The sequence below is a fragment of the Castor canadensis genome, chromosome 10 (genome assembly GCF_047511655.1).
Source record: "Castor canadensis chromosome 10, mCasCan1.hap1v2, whole genome shotgun sequence".
Classification (NCBI taxonomy): Eukaryota; Metazoa; Chordata; class Mammalia; order Rodentia; family Castoridae; genus Castor; species Castor canadensis.
The window spans coordinates 136,865,691-136,881,799 of record NC_133395.1 but is presented as its reverse complement, the minus strand read 5'-3'; the positions used below and the strand labels follow the sequence as shown (position 1 = coordinate 136,881,799).

Here is a 16,109-nt window from a genome sequence, read left to right as displayed (position 1 = left end):
AGTAGGAAATACTCTGGAGTTAGTAGGTATAGGTAAGAACTTTCTCAATGAAACCCCAGCAGCACAGCAACTAAGAGATAGCATAGATAAATGGGACCTCATAAAACTAAAAAGCTTCTGTTCATCAAAAGAAATGGTCTCTAAACTGAAGAAAACACCCACAGAGTGGGAGAAAATATTTGCCAACTATACATCAGACAAAGGACTGATAACCAGAATATACAGGGAACTTAAAAAACTATATTCTCCCAAAACTAATGAACCAATAAAGAAATGGGCAAGTGAACTAAACAGAACTTTCTCAAAAGAAGAAATTCAAATGGCCAGAAAACACATGAAAAAATGCTCACCATCTCTAGCAATAAAGGAAATGCAAATTAAAACCACACTAAGATTCCACCTCACCCTTGTTAGAATAGCTATCATCAGCAACACCACCAACAACAGGTGTTGGTGAGGATGCGGGGAAAAAGGAACCCTCTTACACTGTTGGTGGGAATGTAGACTAGTACAACCACTCTGGAAAAAAATTTGGAGGCTACTTAAAAAGCTGGACATCTATCTATCATATGATCCAGCAATACCACTCTTGGGGATATACCCAAAAGACTGTTACTCCAGAGGCACCTGCACATCCATGTTTATTGCGGCACTATTCACAATAGCCAAGTTATGGAAACAGCCAAGATGCCCCACCACTGACGAATGGATTAAGAAAATGTGGTATCTATACACAATGGAATTTTATGCAGCCATGAAGAAGAACGAAATGTTATCATTCGCTGGTAAATGGATGGAATTGGAGAACATCATTCTGAGTGAGGTTAGCCTGGCTCAAAAAACCAAAAATCATATGTTCTCCCTCATATGTGGACATTAGATCAAGGGCAAACACAACAAGGGGATTGGACTTTGAGCACATGATAAAAGCGAGAGCACACAAGGGAGGGGTGAGGATAGGTAAGACACCTAAAAAACTAGCTAGCATTTGTTGCCCTTAACGCAGAGAAACTAAAGCAGATACCTTAAAGCAACTGAGGCCAATAGGAAAAGGGGAACAGGTACTAGAGAAAAGGTTAAATCAAAAAGAATTAACATAGAAGGTAACACCCACGCACAGGAAATCAATGTGAGTCAATGCCCTGTATAGCTATCCTTATCTCAACCAGCAAAAACCCTTGTTCCTTCCTATTATTGCTTATACTCTCTCTGCAACAAAATTAGAAATAAGGGCAAAATAGTTTCTGCTGGGTATTGAGGGGGTTGGGGGGAGAGGGAGGGGGTGGAGTGGGTGGTAAGGGAGGGGGTGGGGGCAGGGGGGAGAAATGAACCAAGCCTTGTATGCACATATGAATAATAAAAGAAAAATGAAAAAAGAAAAAAAAATAATAAAATAAAATAAAATAATAAAAAAAAACAAAAACAAAAACAAAAAAAAAAATACCCAAAATCTCCTAGACACCATAAACAGCTACAGCAAGGTGGCAGGTTACAAAATCAACTTAACAAACATCACTAGCTTTTCTATACACCAATAATGAACAAACTGAGAAAGAATATATGGAATCAATTCCATTAACAATAGCCTCAAAAAAATCAAATACCTGGGAGTAAACTTAACAAAGGATGGGAGTGACCTCTATAAGGAGAACTACAAACCCCAGAAGAAAGAGATCGAGGAAGACTACAGAATGTGGAAAGATCTCCCGTGCTCATGAAGAACCAACATACTAAAAATGGCTATACTACCAAAAGCAATCTACATGTTTAATGCAATTCCCATCAAAATCCGAATGACATTCATCACAGAGATTGAAAAATCTACCCTAAAGTTAATTTGGAAACACAAGAGACCACAAATAGCCAAGGCAAAACTCAGCAAAAAGAGCAATGCTGGAGGTATCTCAATACCCATATTCAAACTACACTACAAAGCAATAGCAATAAAAACAGCATGGTACTGGCACAAAAACAGACATGAAGACCAGTGGAACAGAACAGAGGACCCAGATATGAATCCACACAGTTCTGCCCACCTTATTTTTGACAAAGGCACCAAAAACGTATGATGGAGAAAAGACAGCCTCTTCAACAAATGTTGCTGGGAAAAGTGGTTATCTGCCTGCAGAATACTGAATCTAGATCCATGTTTATCACCCTATAGTAGTATCAACTCAAAACAGATTAAGGACCTTAATATCAGACCCAAAACACAGAAGTTAGTATAGAAAAGAGCAGGGAATACTCTAGAAGTAATAGGTATAGGCAAGGACTTCCTCAATACAACCCCAGAAGCTCAGCAACTAAGAGAAAGGATCCACACATAGGACTACATAAAATTAAAAAGCTTATGCACAACAAATGATATGGTCTTTAAACTGAAGAGATCACCCAAGAGTGGGAGAAAATATTTGCCAAATATATATCAGACAAAGGGCTGATAACCAGAATATACAGGGAACTTAAAAAATTAAACTCTCTCAAAATCAATGAACCAATAAAGAAATAGGCAACTGAACTAAACAGAACTTTCTCAAAAGAAGAATTCAAATGGCCAAAAAACATATGAAAAAATGCTCACCATCTCTGGCCATAAAGAAATTGCAAATCAAAACCACACTAAGATTCTACCTCACCTTGTCAGAATAGCTATCATCAAAAACACCACCAAAAATAGGTGTTGGCAAAGATGTGGGGATAAAGGAATCCTTGTACACTGCTGATGGGAATGCAAAATAGTGAAACCACTCTAAGAAAAAATATGGAGGCTTCTGAAAAAACTAAACATAGATCTGCCATATGATCCAGCAATCCCACTCCTGGGGATATACCCAAAGGAATGCGACACAGGTTACTCCAGAGACACCTGCACACTCATGTTTATTGCAACACTATTCACAATAGTCAAATTATGGAAACACCCAAGATGCCCCACTACTGATGAATGGATTAAGAAAATGTGGTATTTATACACAATGGAATTTTATGCAGCCATGGAGAAGAATGAAATGTTATCATTCACTGGTAAATGGATGGAGTTGGAGAACATCATTCTGAGTGAGGTTAGCCTGTCCCAAAAGACCAAAAATCGTATGTTCTCCCTCATATGTGGACATTAGATCAAGGGCAAACACAACAAGGGGATTGGACTTTGATCACATGATAAAGCGAGAGCACACAAGGGAGGTATGAGGATAGGTAAGACATACAAAAAACTAGATAGCATTTGTTGCCCTCAACACAGAAAAACTAATGCAGATACTTCAAAGCAACAGAGGCCAATAGGAGAAGGTAACCAGGAACTAGAGAAAAGGTTAGTTTGAGAAGAATTAATTTAGAAGGTAACACACATATACAGGACAGCAATGAGAGTCAACTCCCTGTATAGCTATCCTTATCTCAACTAGCAAAAACCCTTGGTCCTTCCTACTATTGCTTATACTCTCTCTTCAACAAAATTAGAGATAAGGGCAAAATAGTTTCTGCCTGGAAGCAAGAGTGTTGGGGGGAGAGGGAGGGGTGGGGTTATTAAGGGAGGGGGTGGGGGAAAGGGGGGAAAAATGACCCAAACATTGTAAGTACATATGAATAAAATAAAAAATTTAAAAAAACAAAATTAAAAATCGAACTGCCATATGATCCAGCAATTCTACTCCTAGGGATATGCCCAAAGGAATGTAAGTCAGGTTGTAATAAAGGCACCTGCACACCCATGTTTATTGAAGTGTTTTTCACAATAGTTAAGCTATGAAAACAGCCAAGATCCCCCACTACTTATAAAAGGATTAAGAAAATGTGGGTACTTACATACAATGGAATTTTACTTAGTCATAAAGAAGAATAAAATTTTGTCACTTGCAGGTAAATGGATGGAACTTGAGAACATCATCTTAAGTGAAGTTAGTCAGGTTCAGTAGGCCAAAAGCTCCATGTTTTCTCTCACACGTGGAATATAGACCTAATACAAGTAAAACGATATTATGAAAAACAGTTCACATTAAGGGGAGGTCACATATGAGAGAGGGAGCATAAAAGAAGGAAGTAGGTGAATATGATTGACGATTGACATATTCTCCACACAAAAATTAATGTAGAATTTTTAAACCTGTTGAAATCACCATAAGACAGGGAATAAGGTAGAAAGAAGGAAAATAGAGGAGATGAACCAATTTGAGTTATAATACATATATACATGGACATGTCACAAGGATACTTCCTGTGTAGTTACCTGAAACAAACAAAAATGTCACCTTTTTTCTCTTTTACAAAATCAGGGAACAGGAGGGCATATCAGGTCCTGCCTGGGGGTACCAATGAGAGGGGGGAGGAGGTGGGGAAAGGGCATGGGAGGGTTCATATAGTGCAAAGACTATGTATATAAATGGAAAAATGAGACCTGTTGAAACTGTTCCAGGAATGGAGGAAGGGGGGGATAAAAGAGAATGGTGGAAGGGGTGAATTCAAGTATGATATATTTGATATATTATAAGAACTTTTGTAAACACCATGATGTACCCCTACCCAGCACAACAATAAAAAGACAGAGAAAAAAGAATTCTAGTTTCATAAGACCTTTCATAGAATAAGAAGACCCTGTGGTGAGTAAGTCTGTAACACATTGCGTATTGAATCACCTTTAGAAGACTCATATGATGCACTGCCATATGCCAGTTCTGAAACAGTCCGCAGTGAAGAGCTTGTTTCACTCTGTTTAACCCAGCATTTCTAAAATGTGGATGATCACAAAACCCTCTAACCATTAATGCCTGTGAGCGTTTTGAAAAGGGTTCCAAGGAACCCATGGGAGAAAATGTTGGACTATATACATTTAGTCATTAATTCACTCACTAACACTTGTGCCCTTAGTTTCCCCAAATTCCAGAATTAATTCTACCTCAATTTATTTTCCTGTTTGAGTAGGACACCTGCCAAAGGTTTCACAGGGAAACCAATGGAGTCAGCACAAGATCCGAAACAAAGGCTCTTTCTGCTGCGTTTGGCTAAGGGACAAGACCAAGTCTCATCAGTAGGACTCTAGTTATAAAAATATAAGTAAATGAATTCTCAGAAGGTGGGGTGGAAGAGCTGAGAAGTATCTTCATCATCATACTGATGATTTCTGTCATTATCCATAATACCAATATCACCATTTAGCCACTGGCTGGCTCATCAGGGTGAACCATTCCTCCTTAATAGCCTTCAAAAGAACAAGAATGCGCTCAGCCTTCACAGAAATGGACATTTTCTATTGTGATTCTGAGAAATGAATAATTATCTTGCTGTACTTCAGATAAAATTCCTGTTCCTAATCCAAAGATAGCAACTAGGTTTCTGACCTATTCTCTCCCCTGCTTGGACTGCTGGGGAAGGAAAGATTCTAAAATCACATCCAGAGTCACCGGTAAAGATTTCAGTCATTGATTAATCATGTCTGCAAGAGATTAGGGAGAAAAGATATATGCCATGGACTTTCTGTGCTGGCTCTGAACTGAAGTGAGGTAGAAGTCACTATGTCCACAAACAATCAGACTTGCAAAAATCACCACAAAATCATTCATAAGTTAGCAAGGGAAATTTAAACAGATTTTTTTTAAATACCGCTCTTTGTATACCACCAGCCCTTGAGGAAAAAAAAGTGTGAAAAATGAGTCCATTTTATTACACTGCCAGATCCTACTACAGATTCTATGATTAGAGTTAATAAACCTTAGAGATGGAAGATTGAGTTGTATTTGCTGCAATCCCCATTTTATTTCGTTACAGATAACAAGTGTTCACCACAAATAACTTTATTATTCTTCTGGCATCTTTTATCTAATTCAGAAATGGGCAATTCCATCCATGAAATGTATGTGCTGCATACCAATATTTTCATTAGCTGGGAAAACCTTTCCATGACAGCATCCATACCTGGTCCTTCTGGGTGCAAATACGCCCCTGGTGATCAAATTCGCGTAAGCGTGTTAGTGACAACTGCTTCAGACTGCTCTGTCTGCATCATTCAGTGAAGTGAAGTAGAACAACAAAGCTGCTGTGAACCCTGCAGTATGCTTCAGGAGTCAGAGAGCACCACCAAGTCAAGCATCCCCTAGGCACACTGAGCTGTCCCCCAAACTGGGTCATATGGCCAGGGAAAGCAGCCGTACAAAAGGTAAGGAACTTCAGAAGACCTGATCCTACACCACTGCCATCCAACTGCACTTTTTGGTTTTGGTTTTTGATGGTTTTTATGGTTTGAACTCAGGGCCTTGAGCTTGCCAGGCAAGTGCTCTACCACTTGGCCATGCCTCAGTCCTTTGGTTTTTGTTTTAAGATAGGGTCTGACTTTGTAGCCCAGACCGGCTTCCAACTCAAGATCCTCCTACCTCTGTCTTCCAAGTGCTGGGATTACAAACATGTGCCACCATGCCTGGCTCAACTGCAATTTATACAATAGTGAAAATGTCTTGTAAAACTTCTGTATTTGTGGGTTAGTGTGTTGGCCTCAAGAGCCATACTAGCAGATTATTCTTTACTTGGGATCCCAAGTATGGGCTAGTATGGCCATATACATGGGGGAGGAGATCCCATAAACCTGTAAATACCAATAGATAGGATCACTGGAGCCACTGGAAAAGCAACTATTTTACCTTCAACAGCAGTCAGATGACACCAGCCCAATGCTCTCCTGGCTGGTCCCACAGCCTTCAGCAATGGTAAGAAACAAAGCAGATTTTAAGTACCTGATGGTTTTCTTGACCCAGAGACCAATGAGCACCGAGCATACAAAAGCACCAAATACAAACAGCGAAAACACAAAAATAAAGTTAGAAAATCTTCCATATAAACAAAAAGACTGAAGATCACATTTATTAGAAAAGCACAGATAAAGCAGCCAGAAGATATTTACATCCCTAACTTGAACTTCAGTTTCTAGAACCAGGGTCTCAGCCAGGACCAGAGGGGAAGCCAAAGTCACAACAGACTAGCCACAGGAGAAACACACATTCTCACAAGCCTTAAATCCAGTAGGAGAATTTGGTATGACAGTGACTCCTCCTGAGTGGCAGCCAACATTGGAGAAATATACATTTCATCACTCTCCATTTCTCAGAGTCCTTGAAATGAGGACTATTGTTTCAGACTGAGCAACTCTGGGGGACCTGAAAATACAGTATAAGTCAGGGAGCCCAAGGCACCCTGCCACAGTGTGTGGGTAGGAGACAGCAACAAGAGGCAGTCACAAAGAAAGGAAGAGTCAACAATGGACCCACGGAAAAGTTAATGCAGTGAGCACGGGCTGTGGAAGGTGTGGTGGTCAGTGGCTCCAACCTCTGTAGTGAGGAGCAAGCCCCACTGCCTGTGGATTACTGCAGAAACTGAGGCTCTGAGCCTGTGGCCAGTAGATTGCTCAGCCTCTGCAGCTGCCTCCCACAGTGTGGGTTGCTGCCAGGCAGGACTGAGAGCTCCAAGATAGGTTCCATGGATCTCTCAATTTTTCACAGCTACCTCCCTCCAGCAGAGTTGTTTATTGCTGGGCAGGATCTGAAAGTACTAAGAACAGCAAGCAGAGTGCCATAGTCTCTCGGGTCTTCTCCTCCACTGCAGAACTCAGTGCTGTTTGCTTCCCCTATTCCCTGACAAACTCAGGGACAACCCTCAGCTTGGATGTTTGCCACCTGTGGGTGTACGCCACCTGTGGGTGTACAAATTATGGGGCCTCTAGAGTAAGTGGAAACCTGCTTCAACCACAAGCTACAAAGCTTTTCTGTCTGCAAAGAAGGGAACTTTCTAAAGTAAATGCAGCCTTTGACCAGCCTAGCCCTCAACCCATATACAACACCACACTGAACAGTAGGAAATACAATAGACTCCAACTAGAATTCACAACTCCACCACCACCTGGCAGATTGTAATATTACAGAATCTAGAAAGAACCTCTAAATCTTTTTTTCTTGTTTTTAACTTTTCTTCTTTTTATTATGTTTTTAGCATTGCTTATTTTGTTTTTAGAAATATTTTGTTTTTATTTTTATATCTGTTCTTACTTGGATCTAATTTTATCTACATATTTTATCATTACAATCCAATTTTAACCCTTGCTCTTTTCTCTTCTTCTTCTTCACGTATTTTTCCTTTTTTCTTCTTCCTTTTCTTTTATTTAGCCACTTTCTTTTCTTCCCTGCCCCTTCTTTATTTTGTACATTTATTATTATTACTTTTATCTTTATTAATTTTTAACTTCATACTTTATTCAACATTGTTTTATCACTTTCTTTTCTATGCTTATTGGTAGTGTAATTGCTGGATTTTAATTGATTTTTATTGTATATCTTGTTTATTTTGGTGTTGCTGCTTTTATCACTGTTTATTTTCTCCTCCCTAAGAGATACTGGTGATTGAGTCCTCAAGAAAAGGCTGTTCACTAAGACTCCCATATAAAACCAGAAGAGATAGCCATCCCAACAGATGTCCCAACAATAACATAAAAACACATATGAAAAAAGAAGGTAATGTGACTCTCCTCCATATATTCAAATTTTTTCAGCAACTGAATCTAGACATCAAAATAGTGGAAATGTCAAATAACTCAAAAGTCTAATTTTTAAAATGATCAATGATCTCAAAGAGGATTCAAACAAACAGAATAATGAAGAAAAGAAGCCCATTCAAGACTTGGATGAGAAATTCAACAACTTGGACACGACATTCAGCAATTTGGAAAAGAAACTCAGCAAAATGATACAGGTTCTGAAAAAAAAAAAACAGTAATCTTAGAAGTGAAGAACTCAATAAATCAATAAAAAATTCAATGGAAAGCATTACCAATAGGCCAGACCAAGTACAGAAGAGACTAACAGGGTTTGAAAATAGATTGAGAAATTATTATATTCAGATAGCAATAAAGAAAAAAGAAGCAATTATCTCCATGACATTTAAGACTTCTGGGACACAGAAGAGAATAAATCTATGAATCTATAGTGTAGAAGTAGGAACCAAGATACAGACTAGAGACATAGAACACCAATTCAGTAGGGTCAGGAATGGTGTTCCATGTTTATAAAACCAGCTACATGGAAGACAGATATAGGACAATAGTGGTTGGAGGCAAGCCCAGGCAAAAAGTGCAAGAGACCCTATCTGAAAAAAAATAAAACAAAAGCAAAAGGACTGAGAGCATGGCTCAAGTGGTGGAGCACTTGCTTAGCAAGCATGAGGCTCTGAGTTCAATACTAGGTACCACAAAAATAAAAAACAAAACTTTTCAATGAAATTACAGCACACCATGATAAAGCTGGTTTCACTCAAAGCATGCAAGGATGGTTCAAAATACACAAATCAGTAAACATATAACAGAACATAAATAGAGCCAAGAACAAGAATCACATAATCATCTCAACAGATGCAGAAAAATTTAAAAAATTCAACATCCCTTCATGATGAAAGTCCTGAAGAAACTAGTAGACAGAACACACCTCAACATAATAAAGGCAAACCACAGCCAACATACTGAGTGGGGAAAAACAGAAGGCATCTCCTCTAAAATCAGGAACAAGATGAGTGTCCTACTCTCACCACTCTTATTCAATGTAGTGCTTGAATTCTTAGAGCAATAAGTCAAGAAAAAAGAATAAAAGGGATACAAATAGGAAAGGAAGAACTGAAATTATCCCTTTTTGCAAACAATATAATCCTACATGTTAAAAACCCTAAAGACTCCATCAGAAAACATCTAGATCCAATAAACACTTTCAACAAAATAGCAGAATACATGATGAATCAGTAGCCTTTTTAAATACTAATAACAAACATGCTAAGAAAGAAATCAGCAAACAATTCCATTCATGATAGACTCAAAAAGTAAAACACCTAGGAATAAACCTAACCAAGAAGGTGAAAAACCTTCACAAAGAAAACTATAAAATACTGAAGAAAGAAATTGAAGAACATACTAGAAGATGGACAGACCTCCCCATTCATTGATCAGCAGAATTAGTATGTGAAACAGCTGCATTACCAAAAGTAATCTACAGATTCAATGCCATCCCTATCAAACTCATAATGATATTCTCCACAAAACTAGAAAAAAATCCTAAAATTCATACAGAAGCACAAAAGCTCCCCAAATAGCCAAAGCAATCCTGAGCAAAAAAGCAATGCCATGGGCATCACAATCTCTGACTTCAAATTATACTACAGAGCTATTAATAACAAAAACAACATGGTACGTGCACAAAAACAGCCATGTAGACCAAAGGAATAGAAGACAGAGAAATAAATGTACACCGCTGCAGCCATCAAATTCTTGACAAAGGTGCCAAAAACATACACTGAAGAAAAAACAGCCTCTTTAAGAAATGATCCTGGGAAAGCTTGAAATGCACATATAGAAGATTGAAACTATATCCTATCTCTCACCCTGTACATAAATCAATTCACAACGGATAAAGGCCTTAATGTAAGATCTACAATTTTAAAATTACTAGAGAAAAACACTTCAAGATAATAGGAATAGGCAATGACTTTCTGAATAGGACTCAGCTCAGGAAATAAGAGCAAGAACTGACAAATGAGACTGTACCAAATGAAAAACAGTAGTGTCTTCCTATAACTCCAGCCACTCAGAAATCAGAGATGGATTATATAGCAGTTCAAGGCTCACCCAGGCAAAAAGTTAGTGAGACCTCATCTCAGCCAACAAGCCAGGCAGTGGTGGTGCATGTCTGTGATACCAGGTACCTGGGAAGCACAGGTAGGAGGATCAGGGTCCTAGACCAACTATGAGCAAAAACACCGGACCTTATCTGAAAAATAACTAAAGGAAAAAGATACTGAGAGTGTGTCTCAAGTGGTAGGGTGCCTGCCTACCAAACATGAGGCCCTGAGTTTAAAAGTTTAAACCCCAGTACCACCACCAAAAAAAAGCTCCTGCACAGCAAAAGAAACAATTACCAGAGTAAAGAGACAACCTACTTACTGAATGGGAAAAAAACCTTTGCCAGCTATTCATCTGACAGAGGTTTGAGTTCCAGAATACATTTTTTTAAATTAGCACAAAAGGATAAATAATAAATGGGCAAATGAATTCAACAGACAGTCCTCAAAAGAAGTACAAATGGCCAATAAATACATTTTTTAAAAGTTCTACAAATCAGAAGTATGTGAAATTCCATCTCATCCTGGTTAGAATGGCTATCATCAAGAAAACAAAAAATAGCAAGCCAGACAGGGTGGCTCATTCCTATAATCCTAGATACTCAGGAGGCCGAGATCAGGAGGATTGCTTTTTGAGGACAGTCCAGGCAAAAAGTTTGCAGGACCCCATCTCAACCAGTAAAGCTAGGAATGGTGGTATGGGCCTGTCAGCCCAGCTCTGTGGGAAGCATAAATAGGGGACAACCCTATCTCAAAAATAACCAAAGCAAAAAGGCCTGAGGAGTGGCTCAAGTGGTAGAGCCTGAGTTCAAACGCCACTACCACCAAAAAAAGAAAGAAAAAAAATAGAAAGACAAGAAAACAAAGAATGGTGTAGAGGATGCAGGGAAAAAGAAACACACAGAATTCTGTTAGTGTGAAAAAAAATTAAGTTAGTCTAGCTACTATGGAAATGAGTCTGAAGATTCCTCAAAAAATTAGAACTATCATACGATCCATCTATACCACTCCTAGGTATATACCTGAAGGAATTAAGGTCAGCATACACAAGAGATGCCTGCACAGACATGTTTATCACAACATTTTTCACAACAGCCAAGTTGTGGGATCATTCTAGGTGCCCATCAGCAGATGGATATTGGAGTATATTAGAGTTTTATTTAGCTATAAAGAAGAATGAAATCATGTCATTTTCAAGAAAATAGATGCAAAAGGAGATAATTACATTGAGTGCAATAATCCTGACTCAAAAAGACAAACATTGAGGCCAGGTGTGGTAGTGCATGCCTGTAATCCCTGTTACTCAGAAAGCAAAGGCAGAAAAAACACAAGTTTAGGCCTGCCCAGGCAAAGGTAGCAGTGGGTTCAATCCCCTGAATAGGAGAAAAAAGTCACATGTTTTCTCTCCTGTGTGGAATGTAGATTTTAAAAAAATACATGAAAATGAAGAGGATTTATTAGGGAAGAGGAAAAGAGCAGGGAGAGGAAGAGGGGAAATGAGGAGAATAGTGGTGAATATGATCAAATGTCATAATGAAGTTCATTATTTTTACAATTAATATATGTTAATAAAAAATTTTCATAAAGAAATTGCACATATCCAAATCCCTGTCTCAAGCTCTGCTTCTAGAGGAAATGATCTAAAACAATCAAAACACAGGACAAAAAAATACAAGTCGCCAGGCACTATTGAAAGGGTGGGTCCTTCAGGGTGTACATTGGTGCTAGAAGATCTGATTGATTACAGTTGGTAAAGGCCAACTATCCAACAACAGGTGGGGGTGCAAAGAGTGGCCCTATAAGAAGTAGTTCTTGTTTTTAAGGGAATTGGCATTATAAACTCAGGTACGAAAAAATAGAGATCACTGCTCAAGAATGGGGCTGCTGTTCATCTTACGATTCTCAAGGTGGTAGGTAAATATATTGCTCCCAAACCATCCATGGAGTGGGCTGCTGACTGCTCAAGTGGTAGAGCACCCACCTAGCAAGTATGAGGCCCTGAGTTCAAACCCCAGCACCACCAAAAAAAAAAAAAAAAGAAGAAGAAGAGAAGATAATGATGGAATACTATAAACAAGACTATGGTCAAGCCATCCTTAGCTGGTTACAGTCAGTGGCTGATCTTCATGTCAATGAAAATTCTGATTATTACCCTCAGATAAGTAAAAAAGAAGTAGGGTCTATCAGCAGTAGTTGACCTCAGTGCTGAAGTGAAGCACCAAGACTGTGTGCCTCCAACCAGCCATCCTTGGCCTGCAGATGTAAAGCTAGACTTTGGAGGCAGGCACATCTGTGTTAAGCTTCTAACACAGCTACTTCCTAGCTCTAGGGCCTCAGTCACATATCTGCCTTCTCTATAGGAGACCCTTGCCATCCATGGGTACACGGTTTCCAGGAAACCACTGTTGAGGAAAAACTGAGAATGTTCAGGACACATTGACTTTAAACACAACTGACAGTAACACAGGGCTAACTGAGACCTCTGCATCAACTGTGCATGCAGAAGCTTTTGAGTTTTTGGATTTTTTGTGGGGTTTTTTGGGGGGTGGAGGGAGCAGAGCTGGGGTTTGAACTCAGGGCCTCACACTTGCTAGGGAGGCACTCTTCCACTTGAGCCACTGGGCTATTTCTGTCACTTGGAAGATCCTGAGTCTAAGGACTAGTCAGTCCAGACTGTTTCTCCAGAACTCTACCCTATCATCTTCCCCTTCCTAGCTGTCAGGATCCAAATCTGGTGGGGACTGTTCTCAGCTGAAGGAAACACTTCCTGTCTCCTCTAGCCTGAAACTCACTTATGCACAGCCAAGACTGGCAGCGCTGCTCTCTCACCTCCACCTCTGTTTTGCATATTATATTAACCAAGTCATGTGGATGTCTGGACTGAAAGAATGTTACTTTTTTCTTCATTGAAGTTTGTTTTAAAATTGATGGATGCATTTTTTTTTTAAAAAATGCAATGTAAATTAGCTGCAGAATGATTCTTCTGTAATTCTCAGAAAAAAGTGTTGCCCTAAGAAAGCATCATCTCTCTGCATATGATTTGAGTCAGAAAGAGAAAATCTTTATCAGTATCTTATTATATATCTCACAAGCCAATGCAAGGAAACACAGCAATTTGAGACAATGAATATCATCAATGCCATGAATTCAATGTAATTGTATTTCATTGAGAAAAGAAAAAATGTCTCTCCTTGGCATACTTGTGAATGGTACCATCTGGACTCTGAGAATAGGGATTGTAAAACAGAACAGCCATTCATTCTATGATTAGGAACTTGGTCACACATTTCTTAAATACAAAACATGAATGTCATTAGGCTAAGGTAAAAGAAATCAGCTTGCCATCCTATTGTTTTCTAGGATCCAGTCACCCCCTACCAAGCACCTACTGAGGTCAAGGGCTCAAGTAGCTGCCTCACAGACCCTCTCCCCTTGCTGATTTGTCTTAAGAACCCTTCTTACAGAGGAGCTCTCTCAGCCCAAAAGTGGCAGAGCAGGTATTGAATGCATATTTGTTAGAAATAGGTTTTGGATTTGGGGGTGTCGTGAGAGAGATGTCACAACTCGGAAGTCACTAGGCAAGGCAAAGTTTACTTCTGCAGAAGGGTGTGCCACAGACAGAGTCTGGTTTGTGAGCACACCAAGCAGGCAATTTGCCCAAGTTTTATCTCTAACACAAGTCTGCTCCTCACCCTGATTGAACAGGTTTGAGTTCATAATCTTCATGACTGACTAATTTGAAAAGGGGGAATGTGGGGCACACGACCTTGGGGCAGGGGAGCAAGGAAATTCCTCTGAGCAATAGCCATCTTAAGCAAGCATTTTTAAGACAAGACATCTGATAACAGGATGTCCTATCTGATAACAGGAACTTATTCAGCAAAGAAAGAAGGAAGAAGGAAGAAAGGGAGAAGAAGGGGGAAGAAGGAAGGAAGAAAGAAAGAAAGAAGAAAGAGGAGGAGAAGGAAAAGGAAGAAGAGGAAGAAGAAAGAAGGAGGAGGAGGAAAAGAAGGAGGAGGAGGAGGAAGAGGAGAGGAGGAGGAAGGGAGGGAGAAGGAGGAGGGGAGGAGGAACCACTTTTGTTCAAAGACAGGAACCCTGCAAGGTTAAGCATGCATACAACATAGGCAACAATTCAGGGAAGTTAAGCTGACACCTGGAAAATGGTAGTTATACTATACAATAGCCCCTTTGACAGAAAAGACCCAGTTTTAGTTGATTCTCACATGTTCCCTGGGTTTAATACTATGACCCTTTGAGTTTCAAGGGACTAAAATAGATTCTAACCAAAAATGCAAAATACAGGCAAAAAAGTACAGGAATAGATACTTTAGGTATGGCTAGATCTAATAGTTAAAATGATATGACCAAGACTCCTCCTCTCAAATATTATGTACTCATGTATGTAAATGGAAAAATGAGACCTACTGAAAGTATTCCAGGAATGGGGGGGGGATAAAGGACAACGATGGAGGGGGTGAATTCAACTATGATATATTGTAAGAACTTTTGTAAATGACACAATGTACCCCCAATACAACACTACTATGATAATTAAAATAAAAGACTCCTCCTCTCACCTGTTCTCTGGGTTCCTCAGGAGCCTCCTTCCTATAGTGGTCTCTGGAAACTCCAAGTCTAAATCCTCACATCACAATAACTCTAGCAGTTATTAAGAGAGGTTTTCCATTTATCTCCCTTTTCAGCAGGATCTAGGAAAAGCTCCAGGACTGAATCTCCTTTACCCAGCTTTCAGCCCATCCCTGAAGCATTCACTGTTGGGAACAGATAGATGCTTTGATTGACCAGACATGGGTTATGTAACTACTCCCAAAACTGTGGATGACAGCAGAACCTTTTGAACTGAAAGGGGGAGTGGTGAAAATCAAAATTGTTTTCCCAGTACAAGGATCAAAGGGCAATGCAGATTCACAGACTTATCCTGTACATTATCCAAGAAAAGCAAATAGCTGTGTCTCTTCCCTTCTCCTACTGCCTCCCTTATCCAACATTCTATTCATTCATTCATTCATTCATTCATTCATAATCTTATCACCATACTCCTGTGAGAAAGCAGTTTTTCTATCAAAGTACGTGTCACCATTTTAATTACCTGCATTGTCCATAGTTCTGGGTTCTTCTCCCAGATTCTTGCTAAGCCTCTTTGCCCTCAAAATTTGCCAACCACACTATGTACCTTAACCACTCCCCCGAATTAGTATAGAATTTCAGCCAATCAAGAAGATTGTGAACTTTTGATCTGGACAAATCCAGGTCAAGAGTCAGGGTCAACCATGTCAGGAATATAAGGAGGGACAGACTGCCTGCCCCTTTGTGCATGCTGTGCCCGTGTGCCTGTGCACCCTTCTGCAGAAGTAAATTTTGCCTTGCCAAGACAATTCTCTGTTTCTGTGTCTTCAATTGTGACTCTGATGGTCTTCAGGGGTCTCATTTGTAACATTCCGAGTACCCAG

The 16,109-nt window shown here is 39.5% G+C and overlaps 1 long non-coding RNA gene across 1 annotated transcript in view; it reads right to left on the bottom strand.

The window, feature by feature from the left end:
* LOC141411351 (uncharacterized) overlaps positions 1–15,407 on the bottom strand; it is a 33,768-nt gene extending 18,361 nt beyond the window's left edge. Inside the window, exons 1-2 of the long non-coding RNA XR_012436113.1 lie at positions 15,216–15,407; positions 3,808–3,958 (exon numbers count right to left, since the gene is read on the bottom strand). This is a non-coding gene — a long non-coding RNA (uncharacterized lncRNA). The remainder of the gene's footprint in view (positions 1–3,807; positions 3,959–15,215) is intronic.
* Between the last annotated feature and the right edge of the window lie 702 nt (positions 15,408–16,109).